The sequence below is a fragment of the Mesocricetus auratus genome, unplaced genomic scaffold (genome assembly GCF_017639785.1).
Source record: "Mesocricetus auratus isolate SY011 unplaced genomic scaffold, BCM_Maur_2.0 Super-Scaffold_100021, whole genome shotgun sequence".
NCBI lineage: Eukaryota > Metazoa > Chordata > Mammalia > Rodentia > Cricetidae > Mesocricetus > Mesocricetus auratus.
In genome coordinates, this window is record NW_024429202.1 from 35,259,122 (window position 1) to 35,285,883 (window position 26,762).

Consider the following 26,762-nt stretch of genomic DNA (forward strand, 5'->3'; position numbering starts at 1 on the left):
CACTGTCTATACTTTTGACGTCATTGAACCAACTCCTTTGTGCTCCCTGGGAAACTGGGGCTCAGAGAAACCATGACTTTCCAAGGATGCATACTGTGTGGATGCTGTGCTGTGGTGGGTTGAATAAGAATGGCTCTCCACCCCCAGCTCATATATTTAAATGCTTCGTGGCACTACTTGGTAAGGACTAGGAAGTGTGGCTTGTTGGAGTAGTTGTGGCTTTGGAAGAAGTGTGTCATTGGGGGTGGGCTTCGAGGTTTCAAAAGGCCCATTCCTGCCCAGACCCAATCCTACGCTGTGATCAGGATATAGCTCTCAGCTAACTGCTGCCATGCCCCCTTGCCATGATGATAACGGGCTAAACCTCTGAAACTGTAAGGCAGCCCCAATTAAATGCTTTCTGTTCTAAGACTTGCCACGAGCAAGGTGTCTCTTCACAGCAATAGGACATTGACAATACACAGGTTAATTAACTTTGTCTATGAAGTGGTATTTACTTATACTAATGTGACAATCTGCATCTGGAAGCAGGAGGCATGTTCAAATCAGGTGACTTAGGGAGATTGCTTCGCAGGCTATGGACAAAGGTGTGCAGGGACATGGCATTAGCCTGATGGCAGTGAAGTGGCTAGCAGTGGAGTGTAGGTCTTAGGAGAGGGAGTTATAGAATAGAGAGCTTTCCACTAGCAGGCACCCTGGGAGGGAGGCACCCCACCCCTACCATTCTCTCCCCAGAAGTCAGGGTGCCTGAGAACCCTGATAACAGCAATCTGGGGAAGCAGTTGGGAGAAGATATGGAGGTGAGAAGGAAAAACAGATTGGGACAGAGAAAAGTGAAAAAAATTCCTGGCCAAGTTGCGCTTAAGGGTGACGAAAGTCAGGCCATCCTGAAGTTTCCACTGCTCTACCCTCTGTGCTGCCAAAGAGCCTTGTTCTTGACCAGCATAGAGTACCAGAAGCTTTACTGTCTTGCTCCAGCATGAAGAAGCAGTGGTGCACTTGCAGCAATGTCTCCCTGGTCCAGAGAGGCCACATCAATTTCCTCCCAGTTACAATGTGCGGGATGCTCTAGGTGCTGAATTCCTCATCCACCTGACCTTCCAAGACAGCACCAAGGAAGCAGGACCCTGAATCCACTCTGCTGCTCATGAAGGTGCTGAGCATCGACACACGGCACTGCTTTGCTTTGAGTTTATGAATCACATGTTCCAATTTCACAGGAGCTCCACCCTCCTCCCAGATCCTGACAGCTCTGTCTTCTCCCATCACTCATGGAAAGTGCTGGGTCATGGAAGCTATAGAGAAATGGGCCCATCCTTCCTTGCTCTGACAGCCATGTTCTCAACTATTGATGTTGATGATCTCCTCTCAAGCTACAGGGGAAGAAGACCTTGGCTTCTCCCCTTTGGAAATGTTCTCTCATTTTTTTTCTTCCCTTCAAATTTTCAGTTGGAGGTGGGGGCATATGGGACACACCTTAAATCCCAGCACTCGTTAGGAAGAGGCAGGAGGATCTGTCTGAGTTGGAGGCCTGTCCAACTCAGTGATTTCCAGGACATCCAGGGCTACACAGAGAGACCCCATCTCAAACAAAAACAAACCGCCTTTCTTTTGGTCCAGTTCTCTATGATTGATGCAATTTGCCCCAACCCCATACACATATACTGAACATTCTGTGAGCCCTTTCAAATTGGGATTGAACCTCTCTTGCCTCTCTACCCTTTAGACATTTGATCCTTACAAAGAAAGAACTTTTGTAGGGAATGTGCTAGCCTATTCTCTATTGCTATGACAAGTACCCACGACAATCATCTTACACAGAAAAAACGGTTCAGTTGGCTCGTTCTTTGAGAGGTTTCAACTCACACTCAAGTTGGCCTTGTTGCCTTGGGCTTGTGTCCAGGCAACGCACATCAAGGTACAAATGAGCAGTAGAGAAAGTTTCTGGCCCCACAGCTGATAAGAAGCAAAGAGGAGAAGGAATGGGAAGGGGCTTCAATTCTGAAGTCCCCTCGGATGATATCCCAGTGACCTGAAACTTCTCACTAAGCCCAGCTCTTTAAGCTTCCATTACTTCTCTACAACTCTGTAGGCTGGGGATGAAGTTGTTGAGGGATGCCTCTGTGAGACATTCCAGTTAACAGCAGGGAGAGCCAGAAAGAGGCTGCATTGTTCTCTGGGGACCTGACAGCTTCCCAGTGCCAAGAGTCTGATGTCAGCTGAAGGTCAACTGGATTTTCTGGTTCCCTTTGGAGGAGGTCTTCACTTATTATAGAATCAGCTATCGAACAACAGCCTCTTGCACACTGTCCTAGTCACTGTTCTGTTGCTGAGATAAGATGCTATGGCCAAGCCGACTTATAAAGGAAAGCCTTTAGTTTGGGGCTCACAGTTTTAACAGTTTAGGATTCATGACGGTGAAGTGAAGCCATGGCGACAGGAACAGCTGAGCGCTTATGTCTTGATCTGAAAGCAGAAGGCAGAAAGAGACAACTTCTACTGCTGCGCCTCTAGTCACCTCCCCGCAGCTGTCCTATACTTGACCTTGATGAGCTTTGCACGAGTCAACCAAAGTGACCAGTCTCGTATCAGTCCTTTGGGCAGGAATGCTGCGTCTCTGTCACACGTCCCTCCTGTCACAACCTGGGAGAACTGCCATCCAGCTCTACCCCACTCAAGTTTTCTCAGTGATGGGACTGTCTTGAAAAAGAAGCTTTGCCTCTCACACTGTGGGCAATGAACTATCCCGAGGAGACTGAGGAGGGCCTGTGGATTGAGAATACCTTTTTTGTTGTTGCTGTTTTGAGCATTTTCTTGGGGTCATCTTCCATAGTCTGGAACACTCTGGGGATATACATCCTGTGTAACAGTAGGTAGCATGCTATCTGAGCTGATAGCTTGGAGGGTGTGCCCTGCTGTGACTAGCAATGAGCTACCATGGTGAGGTGCCAGACAGCCTACTATGTACGGTAGTGACTTTGGCGATGCCCCTGTCCTCATAGGACAGAGAGCCAACTACTACGAGCAGGGAAAGAGGTGCAGAGGGAACCAATTGTTGTGTAGCCATCCTCTGGGGTAAGACAGCCCTCCCATGAGGAAGCTGGCTAAGACAGGAATTTCTATGAGGAAGTGAATTACCATCTTGCCTGGAAGTTCCTTAAGCTCAGGAAGTAAACAACTCAGCTTCCTGAAGTTCCTGAAACAAAGCAGCCTCACTAAACTCCTCCCTCCCCAAGTATACGCAATTGGTAGTGGCAGCAGAGAGTCACTCTTAGACCATCCAAGTCACCTAAAAGAGACAGAGACCTTCAGAGCCTTGTAGATGACTCTCAGACAAGTCCAGCTTCCTATAAAAGGCTCAGACCAGCCATACCACCAAAAAGGAGCAACGACCCACCTAAAACAAGCAAATATCAGGCAAGCTGCCTGAAGAGGCACAGACCACCTGAGACGTGTGGAAGAGACAGTCTTCAGTCTGTTGAGGGGCCTACAGGTTGTGCAGTTTTCTTCAGGTTTTCAGTCCTCATGAGCTGTCACCCATACTGGGGTGGGCTTGGTGATGCAGCTGATGCCTGTGAGTCATTTCTGCTCCTACGAATAACCTCTCACCCACATTCCTGTAGGTAGTCAGAATAAAACTTAATGGTTCACCAAGTTGGACCTTAGAGATATCCGTATTTTAGACTGTCCTGAGTTCCCTATCTGGAGTGAGTAGACATTTGCCCCTGTTTCCGGGAATAGTGTCACACGGCAATAACAGAAGGTAGAAGCCTAAGAGAATCAGAACAATTGTTTCCTTAGAGACCAGTGATTGAATCAGTTGTTCTAAAACAGAGTGCCATGCCCAAGTCTTGAATAACATCTAACTATTCTAAACTATTTGCCCAGACACGAAGAGCCCAGAGTCAGGAACTCCTCTGCAGTTTGAGCCAGAGAATTCTTTGGTATATGATCCCCTCACCAAGTGTTTTCAGGTGCTTCCTTTGGCTAGAACCGTTACAAAGGTTTAGGGCAGATGTGACTCATGATCTTGTCATTAACCATCTGTGACTCTTAGTAAATTACTTAGCACGTGTAAGCCCCAGTACCTGCATAAGTCTATTTTCTGTCACTAATAACACCTTACTGGAGGCTGGGAAACTATAAAGAAACAAGGTTTGATCTGGGGAGATGACTGAGAGGGTAAGAGCACTTGCTGCTCAAACATGAGGACCTGAGTCTGAGCCCCAGAATCACTGTGAAAAAAGAAAATCGGGCATGGCTATGTATGTACCCACAACCCCAGCATCCTGGGAGGTGGAGGCAGGAAGAAAGATGAGGCTTGCTGGCTGCCGGTCTGGCTCCAGGTTACTAACAAAGGAGTAAGGACTGAAAGAATAAGAACAGGGTATCCGCCATCTTTCTCTGGCCTCCATGTACACATATGGGCATACTCATCCACATGGATGAAGTGCACCTGCACACACATGGGCATATCCACAGCCTCCACATGCACTATATTTACACACACACACACACACACACACACACACACACACACACACGTGCACGCAAATAGTAAAAACAAAAGAGGGTTCTTAATCTTACAGTTGTGGAGGTTTGAGGGTGTGGCAGTAGTGTTCATTTCTGGTGAGGGCCTCATATGGATGACATCATAGGTGGGGAGGAGTACCTGGGAGAACTAGGCTAGGGTGTGGTGGGAGGGGAGACCACTTTGCGCCAGAGGTGGGACATCGGAGCTGTGATCACTTTCTGTCACTAGAAACTAACTCAGGATTCCATTACCATTACCCTTCCTGAGTACAGTGCTCCCAAAGACCTCCCACGAACCCCACCTCTTAAAGGTCTGCCCCAACCAGCAGGGCACAACTGGTTCAAGCCCAGGGGAACCTGGAATGAATGAGACAAGAGACAAGGGGGAGATGGACAGCAAGACAACATGGCTGATCAAGCTGCCGTTGAATGAAAGTTCTGTACAGGCTTAAATAGGGGAATGAGGTAGGGGGTGCAGGACAATAAGGGAGGGGCCGGTGCCTAGTAATCGGCTGAGGAGTGTTCTTGGTCACATACCCAGGAGTGTTTTTGGTCATGTACGAGGGGTGCGGGCAGACCACCACTGAGGCTGAGCAGCAGGAATGAAGAGGTGTTAGTGCTAAGTAGCCTAATTGCAGGGAGGAGGGTTGAGTAACCTAACTGTAGACTGCTATCAGCTTTTCCTGTGAGCTCAGGTTCTATTTATAGGGTGGCTGGGGAGGGGATGGACTATTCTTTAAAAAGCCTGACAATATTTACAAGAGGTTTTGAATAATGATCACTCCCAACTATTCCTCCCTTTTATTTCTAAGTAAGAAGGTGAGCTATTGACACTATCTCACTCCCAGTGGGAGCAGGGATTCTGGTCTCTCTGTGTGGTATTGTGGCATATATCCTAGAGCACGCTAACCCAGCCTTTGCAGGCAAGCTTGCTTAGGCCCATCACGATGTTCTTTTGTGGAGGGAAGGGTTTTTAACACTGACCTTCGTGTAACCAGGTATGCTCCCATGAAGCCCAGGATAGGCACCTTTGGCGGCCTCTTCACTGCACTCGCAGGGTGCACCTCGGTGGGAGATGGTTTAATTTTGTCAATAGCAGAAGGAGGTTCTCCCTGGGAAGTGACCTCCTTGATTGTGAGTTGTCACCTTCTAAAGGCGTGACCAGGATCCTCGAGGTCAAACCTGTGACAGTGAGTTTGGGTAGGTTTTGTTGTCAGGCAGTCAATCTGTTGGCTGATAAAGTCAGTTAACCTCTTCATGGCCCAAGGGTCAAATGTGAGTAACATTAAAAAGCCAGCAAGGCATCCTAAATGGAAGGGAGTAGGGTGGTGAGCAAGAGTGAGGCCGGCCTAATTCCTGTTTCTAAGCCATAAAACACAGGGACAGAATTTAAGTGGGTGAGTAAATTTAAGTGGAAGGCCATTCTGACAGGCCCGCCTTTCTCAGGATCAGATAAGCAGAGGAGTTAGTATCCAGGAAGAGAGTGAGGTTGCAGAGGTGAGGATGGGTTGAGGGAATTTGGAAACTGTGCGGGGGAGGGGGCTGGTTCAGCATGTTTCCCTGGAACTGGTTTGGACAGCTTTCCATGGTTTCAGGTCCGTTTTTTTCTCCACTCCATGCATCCCACCAAGTTTTTGGCAGCCACAAAGCTTTGTTCTTTTCCTGTAAGAGAACACAAACATTCCCTCCACCCCAAATTGGGTCTTTTCCACTGCCTAATGTATGGATATTTTATCTGACCTGGGCAAAAGTCACTTAAGCTCCATCATGCCAGAATCTGTCTGTAGATTGTTTATTGGTATCTACTTTTAAAAATTTTTAATGAAAAGTATATTAATTAATGCATCATGTGGAGACAAAGGAGATTTTATAGCCATTTTTGCAGTCGGCATGTGACTAAGGTTCATTGTGGAGTATGTCTGAATAGCTACTCCCATGCCTGCGGAGCCAGTGGCTAAGGCCCGATACTCCAAGTCCCATTAACAGGGGTATGAATTAGATGACTCTCTTATGTCTAGGAATAAGTTAATCTATGGGCTCACTTCCTGGAATAAACTCTACATTTGGGAAAAGGGAGCTAATAAACATAACCCTGTCCAATTTGTAGGCAACGTGGAATAAGCCATTTCATTTTCACATGTAAAAACTTACCAGGTGGGGATTTGTGACATTTCTATTACTCCCCCATTTTTGTTTTATAGAAGTTGCATTTTTAAGGAGCTATGAGCATGCTCCACAACTTTTTGAGGACTATAAGGAATACCTGTTGTGATTAATTTTTTATTGAGTACAAAATAGCTGAATGCCTTATTAGAATATCCAGGACTATTGACTGTTCTTTATCACCTTTGGAACTCCCATGTAAACGAAATATTCCAAACAGTGACCTATCACATGCTTGGTAACTCTGTATGTATGGTGGCCATCAAAACACCTGAATACCTGTCAACTGCCATGTTTACATATTTTAACTTGTCAAATTCTGTAACATAAATGTATAAATTTATTGTCATAAATGATTAGGAAGTAGGTCTCTAGGATTCACTCTTAAATTAGTTACAGTCAAATATTGTAGGCACACCTCATTGTTTGACAGTTTTGATAAGCAGTCACACTAGTTAAACCAATTTGCCTTTTTAGACTTTTGTTATTTTGACAATGAAAATCAATGAGACTGTAGAGCTCTCTCCACCAGAGTCAAAGTGACCAACTTTGTTAATCTGTTTGTTGACTGACTTCCCCTAGCCAGTGGGCTGGGAAGGTTGAATGAGCTCTTATGTTATCCATAAAGCATGGCAATTGCATTTTGAATTTGTTTAAATAATATTTTAACCTGATCATTGTTAGTTTCAATGTACTGAACTATCTTTATTATTTGAAGAGCTTTAAAAACATAATAATAGTCAGTATACAATTAAATTAATCATTTACTAGAAGTGGAAAAACCATTGTAACAGCTCGTAACTGGACTATCTGAGCTGAAGCCAGAGTTGTTTGCTCCACACATTTCTTACCATCTATACCATAAGCTTTTTTTTGTATTAGAATAACCATTTGTAAAAACTAGCATAACATTTTTTACAGATGTATTAGCTTAACTGTAACAGATTATGAGCTGTAAACTGATTAGCAATTCTCCCTGAAAATTGAGCAAAAGTAATTTTTTATGAATCACTGTTTTAAAATAATCAATCAAGTTGTTATTTGGTATACGTGACATGTATTGAGGGCCTAGAAATAAAATTAGTAAAAGTTTAAAACTTGAGCCCTAAATTGATACAGAGAGAGGGAACTTCTAATGGTAAAGGAAGATTTTACTCCTTAAATTAGGAGTGTTAGAGCCCCAACTGTTTACCATTCCTTTGCTAATCGTTAGTCATAAAGGTCCTCTGTTAATTGTAAAGATTCTCTGGCCCAGGGGATAATTAACAGACCTTAAAAAAAAGGCTGTAACCATTGAATATTTTCCAACAACTTCTGAAAATCACTTTAAGATTGTAAACTATCCTTTTTAATTTTTAAAATTAAGGTTTAATTTTTATTAGAATATAACATGTGTCCCAAATAACTTTTGAAAATTACTCAAAGTCTGTGAACAGTCTTTTCCAATCTAACAGGTAGAGCTCTCACTAGCTGACAAGGCCTCATTTGCATCTTAACTGACAAGGCCTGATTTGTATCTACACAGACACCTTTGGGGGTGGGGCCAGACCAAGCAGCAGTTCCCTGAAAAAACTTTTTTTTTATTTAAATCATGTATATTTTTTATTGACTGGTTCTAAAGGCTTAAATCTTTTAAAACATTAACCAACTGGCTGGATGCTCCTTTTGGCTATATCTAAAGCTTTTAGGTAGCTTTTAAACTATATTTGAAGTGATTTAAGTATCCTTTTAATCATATCCAAGGCAATAAAACAGTTGCTTTCGTCAACATTCACGCATTTATACTTTACATCCATACATACCGGTGTGGCCACGCCTATACACACAGACCATGCATATATATCTCTCATCCCTTCTCTTGCCTAGGTTATGATTAGTTAGTTGAAATGAAACATCCTTAATTGAAGTTGTTGGGAGCCAATCCTTAAGCATCCAAAATCTGAACAAATCCAAATTTATCTATGTTGTCTTTTTTTTTTTCTAATAAGGTCTTAAAACAGTTTCTGACTGGCTGTATTAATAGCTTTTTTTATACATTTGTCTGGGCGTCAGCCATGGCAGCAGCTCTCAAGACTGCTAGTTTCCTGGACTCTGGCTCTGACCTTCCTCACCCCTGGCCTTTGGGCCTGGGCTGGCCTGCTGTAGGTTACCTGCGGCCATTTTTCTCTCCTGCACCCTGGACTTTTTTAAGTTCCTGCCGGTCTGACATCTAAACAAACCTTTAATAGACTTATTTGTGCAGCCTTTCTTTCTACAAGGTCTTAGCATGGCCTGGCATGCTGTATTAGCATTCCCATAAGCTAGTTGTCTCAATCAAAAGGTTAACACCTGTATCTCCTCTTAATTGGATGATATTTGTATTAGCCTAAAGACAAAATTTTGAGATAACTCCTTAGGTCCTTGCTTGCACTTTCCAAAACCTCCAGCCTGTGTCCTGGTGGCTGAAAGCCTGTTTCGAGTTCTTCTGGCTGCTGGGCCAATCTGCCCGTACCCTGCTATCAAAAGTTAGCTGCTGATCTATATCTTTGTATTGCCCTTCCTCATCGAGCACTTTATAATAAAAGGGAAGGTTTTGGGCTTTCTCTCTCTCTCTCTCTTTTTTGTTTGTTTGCCGCTTCTCCAAAACTAACCTACGCTGGAGACATCGACCTGCCGTGGCCATGACCCGAGGGGTGCTTGCCTCTAGGCTGCCTTAGACAAAGGAACATTCTCTGATCTGAGGAAACTCTATAATCATCTATGATTTTGCTTTATTTTAGCTCTCCTGGCTATCAACACACACACACAAGTAAATATATGATCTTTTTTTTTTTTGTCTTATAGCTCTAAGTATATATTTTAAGATCCTTGTTTTAACGCTTACTCCTCCTGTCTTGAGAGACTTTTTTGAGTCTCTTAATGAACAAATATTGCTTATTTAAATGCTTGTCTCGTGGCGTAAGCCCTGCACTGCTGCATTTCTCCTCCGGATCTGACTCACTAGCCGGGTAAAGTCAGTGGCGATCACGTGCAGGTTCTTCTCACAGACGTGTTGAGCTGCAGTGACCTCCGCAGATCTGTCTCACTGTCTATCGGGACAGTGTCGATCTCTGCAAGTCCGTCTCACAATCATGTGTGGCGACTTTCGCGAGCCGGTTGCTTCAGGAGCAGTGGCTCAGTGCATATGGGCCGGTTGCTTCAGGAGCGGTGGCTCGGTGCATATGGGCAGGTCTGCTCCTCTGGATGCAGCAGTGTTCCTGGAATTCTCAGGGTTCTCGAGTCCCACCTTGCGGCGCCAATTGCCCTGACCAGCAGGGCACAACGGGTTCGAGCCTAGGGAACCTGGAATGAATGAGACAAAAGACAAGGGGGAGATGGACAGTAAGACAACATGGCTGATCAAGCTGCTGTTTAATGAAAGTTCTGTACAGGCTTAAATAGTGGAAATGAGGTCGGGGGATGCCGGGCAATAAGGGAGGGGCCGGTGCCTAGTAATCGACTGAGGAGTGTTCTTGGTCACAGGTACCCAGGAGTGTTTTTGGTCACATATAAGGGATGCTGGCAGACCACCACTGAGGCTGAGCAGCAGGATGAAGAGATGTTAGTGCTAAGTAGCCTAATTGCAGGGAGGAGGGTTGAGTAACCTAACTGTAGACTGCTATCAGCTTTTCCTGTGAGCCCAGGTTCTATTCATACGGAAGCACAGGAGGGGATGGACTATTCTTTAAAAAGCCTGACAATATTTACAAGAGGTTTTAAATAACAATGATTGCTCCCAACAAAGGTCCCTTCCTCAGTTAACATCTCCACATGGAGGACCAAGTTTCTGGAACATTATAGGAGGCAACACAGACCACATGCAAACCAAGGCAAATGTGTAATGCACAAGCCAGAGCCCTGGACCCGGTCTCTAGTTCTGAAGGGTATAGGACACCCAGTATACACCAGTCCTGTGTTGACAGGAATGGCCTCTTCACAGCTGTTCTTCCCTGAGTCACAGAACTGCACAGTCATCTCAGATTGCAGCCATGTTGACTGGCAGATGGCAGAATCAGTTTTTAAGGATGCAGCTGAATTTTAAATTCTACGAAAAATCAGTGTCAGAAACCATGTCTGTTTACTACACGTAACGGTCATGCTCTAGGCTGCTTACGCTGTCTGCAGAGGAGCTCTTGGTGGCGGAGAGACGGGAGCTGTAGTAGTGTTTAGTTAACTTCTCCTGTCAGGTGGTCCTGCCCCTCTTCTGAGCAAACGAGGAGAAATGAATCCACTGTGAGAAAGCGATCCAACAGAGAGTATAGTGTGGAGTTCTGGTGGCTGTGGCTGTGTTTGTCCCAGCAGCTCCTGGCTGAGCAGAGGCACATCTGTTATCTAGACAATTATCTGAGAAAGCCCACGAGCCTCCCTCCAGAGCTGGGGAACTCTGGGCTCCAACTAGCTTCAGTCAACAACTCCATGAAGTCAGGCTCCCTGCTGCACTGACTCCAAGCTCCCCGAGAAGAGTCAGCAACTGAGGCTGCTCTCAGTGGGACCATGACTGAGGATCTGTAGTAGACATTGTATTGGTAAATTGTCATGTCATTGGCTGGTGTCATCTTTATGGTTATTTGTTCTTTTATTTAGAAGTCTCACTGGAGGGGACGGTCTGCCCTGACTACAACTCTCTCTTGGGAACTCCTCAAAGGGGCTTAGTTGGTTCCTGCTGAATGGTTTCATTTTTCAGACCTACTTAATTTTAGGTGTATGCATATTTTGCCTGCATGCATTTATGTACACCACATGTATCATGTCTTGTGCCTGCAGACATCAGAAGGAAGCATCAACCCTCCTGGCACTAGAGTTACAGATGATTTTGAGCTACAATGTGGGTGACAGGAATCAAGGTCTGACCCTCTGAAAGAACATGAGTGCTAATAACCACTGAGCCATCTCTCCAGCCGCTGTGCTGGATATTTTGAGTACCTAATCTGATGGCATTTTGCTCTTTCCCTCCCTTTCTTTCGTTATTTTTTCTTTTTCTTTGGCCTGCTGTATATTTAATACACTCACTCACTCAAAACTGAAAATATGGTTATTATAGATCATTCTCCGTAGGTCAGTGTGTGGCACAGAGGGGCAACTCAATGCTTTGGGGTCCTTCTCCTAGGACATTTTCTGACCATCCAGTGTTCCAGCATGTACAGATGCTGTCTTCCTTCAGCTGCACCCACTCACTCTTCATTCCTTCTGACTAACGCCCATGTGGCGACAGACACAGCATCTTAGCATGCCCAGGGATGATATAAATGGAGCTGGAATTCATTCAAGCAATTTCCAGTGCATCTGGGCTGGGAATTGCATTGAATTACTTTTTTTTTTTTATCCTATCTCTGCCACTATCCTCCTAACAGTTATGGGCCTATCCACACTGATACCAGGCCCGCTAAGGAAGGTTCCTTCTCTCTCTCCAAAGTCAACTCCTGGCCTCTTGATTATTAACTAGCAGACTTTAGGGGAGCAGTCTTTTTTTTCATGAGACAGGGTTTCTCTGTATTGTTTTGGAGGCTGTCGGTCCAGCCTGGCCTCGAACTCACAGAGATCTGCCTGCCTCTGCCTCCCGAGTGCTGGGACTAAAGGCGTGCACCACCACCGCCCGACAAGGAGCAGCCTTTGTCAGTGGCAAACAAATGCTGTCTTCACAAAGCAAGTCGTCCTAGTTAGTTTTAATTGTCAAGTTGACACAGCCTAGCATCACTTGAGAAGGGAGTCTCAGTTGAGGGTTCTGTTTCTCTAGACGCTCCTGACTAATACTGTGTTTCTGCATGCTTCATTGCTCATTGTATGGGAATGTTGGTTGTGTAGGGATGGAATGTATGGAAGACTGGCTGCCTCAGGTAGTTCCAGAGAGTATTGGTTGTGTAGGGTAGGGTGTGAAAACTGTGACTGCCTCAGGTAGTTCTGGAGAATACTGGCTGTGTGGAATAGGGTGCAGAACAGTGATGCACAGTGTGTGGACCCTACCCCAGAGATGTCGATTTGACTCATCTGGGATCTGCATCAGCACCAGGGACTCTGCACTCCCGCCCGTGATTTCTGATGCAAAGTCTGGAAGGAGCCTGGTGCATCAGGCAGACCTGCACTGGAACCTCAGCTGTAGGCTCTTGGGAAAGTCACTGAACTTCTCTAAAACCCAGTTTCCACAGCTGTAAAAGTGTGGCTGTAACATGGACCTCAGATTCCCACCATGAGGAGGATGGCACGGAACAGAGCATGTGAAGTGCCTCAGTCCTTGTCAAGGGAGACGTGTGCAGAGACTGAAGGACTTCCACTGGCACCTCAACAGGTTGGTAGCTGGTACCTGTGGACAATACTGGTTCTTACGAGAGTCCTTGTTATATTCCATAAGAGCCTATACGTGGACTGTGTCCGCCATCCAGCCCTCCTCAGGCTGGGCCAGCGTTCTGTATCATCTATTGTACATCAGAGAAAGACCAAACTTTATGAATAAGAGAGCTGTACCCAGAGCCGGGCGGTGGTGGCACACACCTTTAGTCCCAGTACTCGGGAGGCAGATGTAGGCGGATCTCTGTGATTCGAGACCAGCCTGGTTTACAAGAGCTAGTTCCAGGACAGCTTCCAAAGCGACAGAGAAACCCTGTCTCAAAAAACCAACCAAACAAAAATACAAAACACAAAACAGAGAGCTGTGCCCAAACATTGCAGGTATGTCACCCTCTACCTCTTAATCTCATCGTCATCATGAACCACATGGATGAATACCAATGACCTTCCTGAGAGAATGCACTCAGACAAATGGAAACAGCATGGATATGGCTGAGTGACGTATGTGGAGCCGTCAAACCCAATGGACACCTGTGTCGAAAGCTCAGATATGGAAGAACGGGATTGACTCCACAGTTGAGGATAGAGACCCAAAAAGATGCACTTTATCCCCCATCCAGCACGATGCAAGGACAGAGTCAGGGACAGAATTTAAGTGTCTTCTCCTGTGGAAGTGGTGCTGGGGACACAGTTTTACCCTGTGTTGAGTCCATTATGCTTGGTCTTGCTCATCATGAGGAAGCCGGAAAAGAACAAAGAGACCCAACTCCAGTTAGTGTGTCCCAGTGTGACTGGGGCCTGGGCTTCCCTACCACAGTAGTAATTCTCTGTGGGAGTATTGCACTGTCTATAATACTACGAGGACCTCTGAGAGCAAGGGACACTTGCCCTGTTCAACATGGTGTCCCCAGCATCTGGGACAGGCTAGACAATCCTTATTTGTGGGTGAATGAATATCTATAAGAATGAACAAAGACATTACTCATTTAATTAAATATTTCAACGTAACGTCTATTTACCTGCTCTCTAGCCCAAGAGGACCTTGAATTCACTAGCGTCTTCTACGGTACAGTGCCTTCTGAATGCTGGTATTGTAGGTGTGAGCCACCATGTTCTAAGTATTCAAATATGCTATTAATTTAGCTTCGTTTTCATCTTTCTTTCCCCTGGCTCCCAGTGTCTTCTGTTTGTGGTGAGAGTGGGAGCCGGAGAAGGTCATACCTGGAGACAGCACCTGCCAGGTCTGATGCCATAGGCTTGAGCATCCAACCCAGGCGTGAGTGAGACATTTCCCCAGGGAACTCTAAACGCTGTCATCAGGCTGGTGCTGAGCCCAGGCCAGCTTGCAGTCGCACACTGATGAGGTGCTGCCATCAACATTCATTCTCCAACCTTAGAATAAACGGCACGCCCCTGTGGGATAAGTACCCCAAACACTCAGCAGCAGATGGGCAGAGCTCCGGGAACATGGAAGCAGCTCCAGGTGGAGGACAGGGTGGGGCTGGAGAAAGCCAGGAGAACTGGAATCTCTACAGTTTTGAGATGGCAATGGTGGCAAGAGAAGCCTAAAACCTAAAAGTAAGGCAAATCAGTGATTTGCAGAAGTCTATGAGCCCTCAATGCCTTTCTGTCACCTTTCTTTCAGACACTCGCAGAATTGATTTTTGCCCCTGGGAGAAACTGTTTGCTGTGAGTGACCTATTTTCTTGCATGACTGACATGCTCACTGACTGTTCTCTCTTAACGGGAGGCTTGGAGACTAGTGCTTTTAACTCTCTCACAGCTCTGCTGTGGAGTAGAACACATTCACCGAGAAAGAACAGTCTCTCTCAACACCATGATAACATAACGTTCAGGGATAATGAAATGCTATGTATCTGCTGTCAGTTGATAGTGTGTGTGTGCATATGCACGTGTGTGTGTGTGTGTGTGTGTGTGTGTGTGCAAGCACTCATGAGCAAGCACACACGCCCACTGAGCACTTGAAACGTGGCTATTAGCATGACTGGGGAGCTGAATTTTAAACTGTATTAAATTTCAATTAATTTAGAGTCAGCATGTGTGGCTAGTGGTTCCAGACACATGAATGTCAGCTTTTATGCACACCATTAAAGAAGAAAGGAAAGGCAAAATTGTTGTGTAGGTATTTAGTGTAATCTTTCTGGAATCACACTCATTCAAGGAAAAACAACACATATGCGTGTATGCATGCAAATGCTTTTGCATGCATCGAAAATGGGCTAAGATTAGACCCCGTAGACCAATAGAGTAATTACTTCTGTGGAAGAGGAAGGGAAGGAAACATCTCTAGGGAGGCCTTCTGCTTTATTGACTTTCTTTGAATTCTTCAATGGAGCTGTATACTTGCATTATTTGCATAATATACTATAATAAAAAGAAACAAAATTAAGCATTTTCTTAGCTAAATAATCTGGAGTTATTTTTTCCTTTTGGCTTAGTTATTAGAGTAAGACCACCTGATCTGTTATCTTAAGAACAGGCAGACACATTATGAGACAACTCTTTCCAAGGAGCCCGGAGTTCCTTTGTGGCAGGTGAGGGACAAGTCAGAAAAGCACACCTGCACCCATAGTCACCAGGTAGCATTGAAAAGGATGCTTTGCACCCCTTCTATCCATCACTATCACCTCTCACAAGTATCCCAATCCACGCAGCCCCAACGGTTGGCTTCAAATGGGCCTGGTGCTATTGATGGAGTTGCCTCTATGGACAGTACTGTTATGTAGCCAGGGCTGAGAATATAGGAGCTTCAAGAAGACTACCAAGGTATCTATAACAATGGGGTGTCTCAAGTTGGGTGAGGGAGACTCATTGGCCCTTCAGCAGCTGTACACGGGAGAAGGATTTGGGAGAGCTGCTGGGCTGACTGACACTGCATGGAGAAGAATATAGTATTGGAACAGCTGGCTCCACGTCTCCCTTCCCGTTGTTTCTCGGGGAAACCATGGCCTTTATGGCTTTGAATTATTAATGTTCTCTCTACTCGGTAACTGGAAATCTTCTGCCAGACTGTCTTCCAAATGCCTGCATGGCATCCCGATTCTAACGTTCTAACGTCCCATTCCTGAGCCTCTAGACCAGCTGGTTCGAGCACCACCACTTCCCACCCACTGCAGTAGCTAGGAGCTCTTGGTGGCAGCCTACTTTCTCTCCGACTATGCGATTCATACTATGATGTCAAGAAAGGAGGAGGGTCACCAGAGACAGGGAGGGCAAAGACATTTTGTGAAGAGTTGTAGACTGATACAGCAGCATACTTTATTCATCAGCACGAAGGTCACTAGGCAGTCAGGCTCCCGCAGGCACACGCTGGCGCCCAAAGGGGCATACATACACACGTTTGTCAGCACACTGGTTGATGTAGATGGCACAAACGCCCACAGGCACACACAGGCAAACTGGTGAAGGAAAAGGCACAGGCCTCTCACCTCAAGGCCATGTTTAGACAGAGTCGCACAAAAGTGGCACTCTGCCAGAAATAGTTGAAGAGCAGATTACATCATCGTTTACTTTGGGGGTCTCTAGGCCTCCAGGTTTGGCCGTTTGGTGCTGAATCATGGACCCTTGGGTGTCCCGTGTCAGCCATGTTTTAGCTGACTCATACCAGATGTCTGAACACAAACTGGCCCTTATGCTGTTCTGTTGTCCCACACCAAATATCCCTTTCACCCTCGGGTCCTGCTGTCTCTGGATTTATGAAACGCACCACTGTGGTCTAACTACGCCTTCCCATCTTCATTGCTCCGTGTTGGCACATGACTCCTGCATCCTTTCTGAATACTACATCGGATGAGTTTCCAGCTCTCTTCTCCTTTCCTCCAACGGAGGCTCCAAGGAGCAGCAGAAAGAAATTAGCTAGTGCCGAGCGAGCGCTGAGCCAGTGGCTTTCTGCCGGCCCCTTCTCCAGCTTCGCGAGTAACCACAGAAGGACGCCTAGGCACGCCCTGCGTCCCTCCTCTCCTCGGACTCGACCTCTGGGAACCTAATCAAGCTGAAGTATTCTGTGATTTCCTCACAGCCTCGGCCTCAGACCACACTTCCGTCCATCACGGAATTCACCCGGGTCTCTTCAAACCCTGATTCCGGAAGGGCAGGAGGTGTCCTTCCTGGTTTTCTAAGTTTCAGTAAAAAAGACCACACTCTCTCCTACCCACCTCCTTCTGCCGCGTCCTACTTACCTTAATTCTCTCTATGGGACTTACAGCTATCCCGAGTTACCGATTCTTTCTGCTTGTCTCCTATGCTCTGCGCTGGAATAAAAGTGGACGCAGGCCCAGGATTATCTTCCAAGCAGGGCGGCCCCGCCCCACCGCACCATAGGTGTCCCGGGTATTTGTTGGCTGGGTGAGTCTCTGCTACCAGCATCTGCTTTCACACAGCTGTGTGTCTGCTCACTCAGATTCTTGTTTTCCACCGTGGTAAACTACACGGGACATTCAATTAACAATTTCACCCCTTCCCAGGCATCAATTCAGTGGTATCAGGTGCATCACACCGCTTGCCCCAGGGCCTTTTCAGTATGGCAAACCCTAACTCTGCCCTACTAAATGCCAGTTCCTCATTTATCCTCCCTCCAGTGCCTGGTAACCACGATTCTCATTTTTGCCCCCATGGCTCTACCTCCACTAAGCCCCTCTAACTAGAGCATACAGTATTTCTCTCTGTTTTTGGTTTATTTCACTTAGCATATCACTTTCCAGGTTCATCCATGTAACAGGGGCCACTTTCCTCCTTTTATGAGGCCGAATGACAGTCAATCAATGATATGTCACGTTTTTGTTTATTCATGTATCATGAATGAGTTGTCCTCATTCAACTTCGTAAGAAAAATTTCTAGCAAGAAAGCTTACAAAGTGTGAGATATGGAGAAGGAAATTATGCTGCTGGGACCAGTGTTGTTGATGGTTCTGGTTGTTTAAGTGTCCAGGCCAGCAGTCTATGCCCAGAAGTCCTGAGTAGTGCCCTGAAGCAGAATTGAGCAGCCTGGAGGTGACCTGCAGTGATGTGTGTTAACTGTTAGCACTCTAGATGCCATCACAAAGGGCTGTCTGAAGAGGAAGAGAAATGTGTGTTCCTGTACTTGGGTTTGGGGCTGAGCATCCCTGGTGGCCCTGAAAAATTATCCTGGCTGCTTCCTCCTTTTCTTTTCCCTCCCAGGCTGGGGCTTTCTCCTCCTGTCTCCTCTTCTCTCCTCAGCTTAAAGAGGAACGGACCACCCCATTGTCTATTTTATTCTTCTAAAATTGAGGTCCCAGAAAACAAAGTAAGGGCTGGTCAGATTTAGCAGGTCACAGGTGGTGACAGGCAAGGTGGCACTTGCGGGTGTGACCAGAAGATACTTAGGGAAGGTTCGCTGATGGAGATAGAGAACTGCACCAGGGAATTAGTGCCAGAAGAGGGAGCATCTGACAGATACTGGAGGACCAGCTTGGGCAGAGTGGATTTTCTACAGCGAAGGTTGACTCGGAGCAGCAGTTGAAAATGATGGACAGTGATCCTTCTGTTCAGCCTAACTCCCTTCTAACATCTCACCTAGACCATGCTTCTCAAAGTTAGGTCTGTGGGCCTGGCTGGCTTTGAACTATTGCTGTGCTATCGGGAGGCATGGTCGTAGCCGCCCTTGGCTATAGTCAGTAGACACAGTTCATCAGAGCTGTCTGCAGGGAGCCCTGAGTCTTAGGATATAGAGCCACAGAACCATTATCCCATGAAGGAAGGAGAGTGGTCCTGCAGACAGACGGTCGGAGGACCATGCCTTGGAGCTACCGTCCCCACCCCCAGGATCCAGCCTCAGCACAGAGCTGCAACAACACCTGTACTTCAAAATACAAGTGGGAGAGGATGGGAATATAACTCAGTTGGCAGAGCACTTGCCTAGCATGCACGGCACCCTGGATTCAAGTCCTACATAGACCGAGGTGCTTGCCTGTGATGCCAGCGCTCACTCCTAACACTTGACAGCGAAAGCCAGAGAACCAAAAGCTCACCCCAGGTCGTCCTCAATTACATGTTGATTTGACACCAGCTTGGGATGTAATAATTAAAAATGCAAGTGGGAAATACACAAACTAGCCTAAGTAGTAAGTACATGTACTGTCTCACACAAGCGCCAGCTCAGAGAGAGCTCTGTAAGACCACGGCTCAAAGACGGGCCTCAGGGGCTTGGGTCCCTCTAACCAAGAGCTAAGATACTTCCCAGCAGATCAGGGTAAAGTTTTCAGACAGCTGCGCCCCAGATGCTCTGCGGGTCCATTTCTGGGAGTGGTAACTGTGGTGGGGTTTCTGAGGAGAAACAGTTTCAGAGTTGGGGGGGTCATGTTATTTAGAGGGAGCGAAAGTGGAGAGCTGGGTGAGAGATTCAGGGAAGAAGCCACAAGAAAGATTTCCTTGACGACAGCAGAGCCCTCATCTGCCACTAGAGGTCATGAAGCAGTAAGACTAGCGGCAAGACTCCTCCACTGACAGTGGGTCCTGTGGAATGATCTCCAGTTTCAGATACACACTAACAAGTCAATCAGTTTCCTAAGCCCGCTAACGATGTCACAGACATGTCATCAGAAGAGTTCAAGTTCCCCTGTAGCCTTAAGCAGCTCTGACATCTGTGTGTTCATGTAACCCTGGCTCCAACCACACTCTGCTGGGTGGAAAAGCCCCTCTGCTCTCTCCACCCCCCCCCCCCCCCACCACAGTCTGTCAGTCAAGGGAGCTACTTGGATTTGTCATGAACTATTGAAGTAAGAAGATGGCAAGGAGACGAGAGGTATGGTGGGTGATTCTAGATGGACATGTGGTAAGGTAACAGTTAGCCACACCCTGATTTCCCCTCTTTGGCCAGCCATGCTCAATTCACAGGTGGAGGGCTCCTGGGCTCAAGGTCTAGGCTTAGGGCTACGTAAGTTCAAGAGGACAGGGAGGGAGAGAAACCACACAGGGGAGGGTGAGGGGCAAGGTTGTGGGTGCTGTGCCTGAGCAACCCTGTCAGAGCGTTTTGTCTGCTGGACCATGTTTCTTTGGTGTGGTAGGGACATTGGCATCCTGATGACTAGGTGGGAACAAGGATGAGGGACTATCACTAAGAGAAGACTATCCCAACAGGAAGTGACCCAGGTCCTAGGACATCTCAAAGTAAGGGACTTCCAGGTGAGGAAGTCTAGGCTTCCCTGAAGTCGTGGGATAATCAGTGACTGAGGTAGCACGAGAGTGAGATTCCCTGGCATGAGGCCCAGACTCTAGCCTCCATTGGAACCAGGGGTGAGGATGCTTTAAGTGTGGTGAACTATTGGAACCAGAGGTGAGGATGCTTTAAGTGTGGTGACCTATAAAGACAAGCACAAATCTCATGGCCATTTTCCAACTGAACCTGAACCCTTCTGGGTGTCCAAGACTCCTGCTGGCTAAACCTTCCTTTCACTCTTAACGGATCACAACTGACACCTCCTCTTTTTGGCCTTGGCTTTTCTTTTTTGTTTTGTTTTTTAGACCTTTGAGGCCAGGTTTAACACTAAGCAGTACTCAAGTGCAAACACAGGTTAAGTACAAGTGGGGGAGGAGCTGAGTCATCAAAGCCCCCAGTTTCTTTGAGGACCATGCTTCTGGAGTTCCTTTGTGTGATGCAGTCCTATGGGCAGTGCTCCTCTCTGCCCAGGTCTGGTCAGTGCCAGGGGACCCCTTTGCAGTGCCTGGGCCTATCCCCACATCCATATTGTACCCTATGATGGTTGCACTGGGGACCAAAGACCCAGGTCTTCATAAGGTATAATCTATATATAATCACCTTGATGCTGTCCAGGGAATTCCTTCTGCAGATTTTGAGGTTTATATGTCAATGGGGGGATATACCTAGAATCTAGTCAAGAGCACTAAGCTTTGTTTATACATGGGGAGTGACGTTTGGTCCATTGGTGATAAACTACTGAAGTGTGTATAGATACTCCACGACAAGCATCCAAGGGGCAGTATAAAGTGACCTATGGTCACTCCTGGAAAGCTCAGGGATGAACAGGGTTAATACACCTCCCCAGAAAACCCAGAGCTTATTCCCAGGACAGAGACAAGCTCTCTGGAAGACAGCGCAAATCTGGGAACAGAGCTGGTGCTCATCTCCAGAGGATGCCAGGCCCATGCCAGGTGGGATCTGATATCTGCAAATGCTCATTATAAAGTAATATGGATGTGCCATTGTGTTATCCAGATTTTTTATTGTTCTGTTGCTGCATTCAGCATTCTGCTAACTATGTATTTGGTGACTAGAGTACTTTCAAATGCTACGATTTGCCTGGAAATGGGAAGGGAAAAGCCCGGTAGAAAAGATGTCCCCTGGGATCTCTGCCGGGATTGGTTTTCCTTTCTATGCTATTTCTTCATTTCTTCCTTTCTTTTTTTTTTTTTTCAGTAACAAAATTGTTCATCCTTCAATTTTTTTCCCAGAGGATAAAAGAGAATTTTCAATGTAATGTCTATCTTAGCAAGGGGAAGGGACAAGAAAGAAAGAAAAAAAACTGCCTGAGCCACTTGGGACTCATTTCCCAAGCATTGTTGAACCTGTTCAGTCTCTCTTGGTTGGCTCCCTGCCTTTCCATGATTCCTGAAGGCTTCATTCTTACTTCCTGTAAGTGGTGGCTTTATTCATACACCGAACATCACACTCTTCTACCAGGAACATGCATTTCATTTATTTTTTCCTCACAAAATAAGACCTGCAGACCTCCCTCAGCTAAGCAGCAGGCCCCTCAGCACGCGAAGACATGACTAAGCCTGTCTGTAGGTCTCCTCAGCTCATTTTCCCTTAGGGTCATGGTTAGCCTCCAGCCCCTGAACCGTTCCGCCCTCAGTTTTTCCTCTTTTTTTCTCACCGTTCTTTCCCTGAGGCGGTGGTTCTCAACCCATGGGTCACAACTCCTTTGGTGGTTGGATATCAGATATCCTACATATCAGAGATTCGCCTTATGATCCATAACAGTAGCAGAATTGCAGTTATGAAGTAGCAAAGAAATAACTTTATGGTTGGAGGTCACCACAGCACAGAGAACTATGTTAAAGAGTCATAGCATTAGGAAGGTTGAGAACCACTGCCTGCCCTAAGGTATACAGTGAAACTGCCAAGTCCAAGCCTGCCTCCTCCTGGTTAGAGCATCAATAAGGCAAGAACCCTGAAGCTGATTGCTGCCTCTCAATTGCCACCCCAAGGAGGTGCCTCACCCCCCCTCGCCCGCCCCATCCCAGAAGCTATGGAGTCCTCAGGACTCTGCCTTGTAGAACTGATAATGCCAGTATCTCAGGGTGGGAGTGTGTGAATTACTAGCTCATAGAAAGAGAAAGCATGAATTTGGCCCCTTCACCACTCTCTCCCTTAGCCTCCCGGCTTACCTCTCTCCAGTATTCCATCATGGGATGACAACACAGGGACCATCTCTAGATGAATGCCGCCACCCACTCCCACAACACACACACACACACACACACACACACACACACACACACACACACATACCAGACTTCCTCCTTCTTGAACTATGACAAGTAATTGCTTTTCTTTAGAAATTACTCAGCTAGTGGGAGACTGTTTCAGCAATATGAAGCAGACTAAGACCATGATGTAATCACAGCAGAAGGTCTGCTCTTCCCTGGAATAGGGGGTAGAGGTTGATGGATTTGGGAAGCATAGAGACCCTGCCCAGTTTCACTTTCAAGGGGCAGAGGAGACACAGACAGTGGTCATGCAAGGCTTTGCTCTTGCATCTCATGCTTGGCTTCAGAGTCCCCATGAACCCTCCCATTTGTACTCTCCAAGGCATTAATAGGGAATCATGGAGTGCCAGGGAGGCCAGCGAACCCCATAAAACAACCTGCAAATCCCAAAGTGGTGACTGAAACACAGATGCCTGCCCTGACTGTTCTACTCACTAAGTCCAAGGCATGACCCCACATGTGTGCCTCAGACATCCTCCATGATGCCACTGTTCCAAGTCCAGGGACCCAACGTGGAGGCTGATTGGGGTAAGTCGACGATGACAAGAGTAGGCAAGCCAAAGTCTTGCTTCTGGGTCCATGTATGTTGACTTGTTCAGTGACAGAGACTCACTCGTGTTTCTCTTCCACTTAGCAAACTTCCTGACCAAATTCCTCTATGACACAGAGTCTATGACAAAACCTATTAGGCTTGAGAGTCACTATGCTTGAAAACTAACCAGTATTACCAAGGTCCCAAGCCCCATGAAACACTGCTTGCAAGCTGACATCCAGACCATCAGTGGGTTGTTTCATAAGAAATGCCCACTGTTATAATATGGCACGAAGTGGGACCTTGGCAGATCCCATGGCGGGTGAAGGACAAACACATCAGGCAGACAGAGCTTAGGTGGTTAAGTTTTATTGGGGAAAGGGAAGGGAGAGGGGGGAGAAAAGATAGAGAGGGAGAGAAACAGAGAGAAGAAGGAGAAGAGGAGGAAGAGGAAGGTAGAGACAGGAAATGTCCTGCCTGTTCCTTCAGAGCAACAGAGGTGGGGGTAAAACAGGCAAAGGGTTCCTTCCTTTCTTTCTCTGATGTCTGATAGTAGGTAAAGGGTTCCTCAGAACTACGGGGTTGGGGGTACATCCTTCCTTTCTTTCTCTGATGTCTGATAGCTTCAGGATTTCCCTGGCTTTTAGAACCATCTCTCTGGTCGTTTCTGCTTTGGTATGGCATTCACCCAGGTGTCTGCATCCTTCCATGACTGTGTGTTGATGACACTAGCCAGGTTGGGTCAGGGTCCACTTTGCCCCAGCATGAGCTCATCTTGTCTGAAAACCCCATGAAATGATTCTAGTAAGACCACAGTCTGAGGTGCTAGGGGATTGAAGGTCAACTCATTTTCAAGGGAGCTGCACAAGAACCCCTGGCAAAGAGCAATTACAGCTGCTAATCAATAGATCTTCAAATGAGAGGATTATGCAGGGTTATCTTTCGAGTCCCCACAAGGCCTTTCAAAGCAGAAGAGGGAAGCAGAGAGCAGATCAGAGGGAGACAATGCCAGGATACCACCCAACATTCCTAGCTTTCAAGAGGAGGAAGCACTTTAAGCCAAGGAATGTGGGCAGCCCCCAGAAAAACAAACAACAGATTCGTGCCCCTGAAGGAGACACACTCTTCTCAGCTTGACTTTAGCTCCATGAGACTTCTGGAGACTTCTACCCCACAGGTACACAAGGTACATTTGTGTTATCTTAGGCCACTGTGTTAGTTACTTTCCTCAAGGCTGTGAAAAAAAACACGGCAGAAATGCCTTGGGGTGGGGGGAGTTTGCTACTCCACCTCATGACTCAGGTGACATCACAGCCTCATGGTGAAGAGGCCTAGAGGCAAGAGCAGGGTCAGCACACGGCACCAGGAGCTTGCAGTCCAGCTTGCTTCACCTTGGCAGACCAGAAGAGAGAGCTGGGGCTAAAGCCTGAAGCTGATGTCACACAAGGCCCGTCCAGTAACTCATTTCTGCTAGCTAGGCCATGGATAGAAGAGTTTCACAGCCTCCCAAAGTGGCACCACCAGCTGGCAATCCAATGTTATAACACCAGAGCCTGTCGGGGGTGGGGAACATTTCACATCGAAACCATGGCTGCTTGGTAGTCATTTGTTACAGCAGCCCTGGGAACACTAATGGAACCACAGGGCCGAGTCTAGTTCAGGAAACACCATTTCATTGCCATAAATTACCCCTTTTATTCCCCTGAATACACAGATTAGTGTGCTTCACACAGGCATAGTTTGCAGGTCCTAAGTCCAAGACTCCGTTTATAACTGTTTCTGACTCCCAGAGAAAAGAAAAAAGAGCTCAGGAGGCTGACTTCTCTTCAACAACTCTGTCCTATCTCCAAGTAACTGAGCAAGCACACTCACTCCGTATTAAGTTTGCTTTGGGTTCATTTCTATTTGTCTGTCTGTCTGTCTGTCTATTTTTCTCTGTTTCTGTCTCTGTCTGTCTCTGTCTGTCTCTCTGTGTGTGTGTGTGTGTGTGTGTGTGTGTGTGTGTGTGCGCGTGTGCGTGTGTGCAGAGACCAGAAGAGAATGTTAATCCCTTGGAGTTGGAATCATAGGCAGTTGTGAGTCACTTGAAGGAGATGCTGGGAGCCCAGCTCACGTCCTCTGAAAGAACAGCAAGTGCTCTTAACTGCTGAGCCATCTCTAGCCCTGTTTGCTTTGTTTTTCAATTAAAGGTTTTTGTTGATAGAAGGTAGAAGGAGTACTTTCTCGCTTAATGCCTGTTTATTTAGCTTGATGATGCCATGTTTATACAGCAGGAGCTCTGGAAATTAATCAATATTTCTGATGAAACAACACTGAGATCCTCGGCACACTCAGTGGCTGGAAAAGTCTGAGCTGCCTGAACAGGCCCACCAAGAAGGTGGTGCCAACTTGGGTGCAGACTGAAATACAAACATGGCAGTGAAGGCAGCCCCGGAACACTGTAGTTTCCCATCGTATGGAAAAGTTATGTCTACAAAGGACTAGGGACAAAGTTAAGCTCTAGCAATGCCAGGAAGCAAAAGCTCTATTTCTACCACCATGAAGTCTACTGAGTGTGGAGAAACGCCATGTCAAGAGGCCACTGTGGCAGGGGCAGAGTAGTAGTACATGAAAAAAAAATGAGCTAAGCTTGCTCCATGCCAGGTTTCCTCAAATCCTCAATTGGTAAAAAGACATGCTGTTTGTGAAGTTCTCCAATGCCACTGCAATAAAGAGTTGTAAAAACAAACAAACAACAAACAAACCAAGGAGCAGCTGTGGTTGCAACCATTCTTCCAACCACTGAGTGATACCTGGAGACCGGGTCTGTCTTGCTTTTGAGTTCTCTCAATGTGGGAACCTGAGAGTTTTTACACCCTCGCCAGTCACTGATTAACAGAAGAAGGGCAGTCATGTTCTCCTCCTTTTTGGCATTTCTGGACATTTCCAGGTCTCCTGGCGTCTTTCCAGTTGCCATTCTGTAATGCTGTTTCCTGAATGAGAGCAAAGTGCTCCAGGTGTGGTCTCGTTTCTCTCTGAGCTGTGAGGTAATGCTTCTCTTCATGATGAGGCTTTGTTCTTACCTGGCACTCCACACACACACACACACACACACACACACACACACACACACACTTTCTATCATACACACACTCACACACACTCTCTCATACACACTCTTTCATACACACACACTCTCACACATGCACACACATTCATACATATACATACACTCACACTCATACACACACTCACTCACACACACTCTCTCATACACACACACTTTCACACATGCACATACACACACACACACACACACTTCATTCCAAGAGCCAAGCAGAAAGTAGGTTGCCTGCTCCTCCACAGAGCTGCCAATCACAGGCTCCCACATTTTTTTTCCATGGACCCACTGTGCGGCACATGCTTCTGAAGAAGCTTCAAGTTACCCTGAAATTTTAGAGTGCCTCTCCTCGCCTACCTCAAAGCACAGGTGGAAACCAGAACTTATCGTACAGCATCCCCTTGGGAACAACACCTTGCCTACAGTGAATGTGACCTACCTAGTTAGGACACAAGGCAAGAAGTTTTAGGTAAAATTCCCCTCTAAGCCACAGAAGGTCAGCTTTTGAAATAGTGTCCAGGGCACCATCAGACAAATAGTGTTCAGGAACATGGCTACCATACAGAAAGACTGAAAAACACCTTATGTGCAGGAGAATGCGATTTTTCCAGAAGAATAAAGTATTACTAAAAACAGACAGTAGGT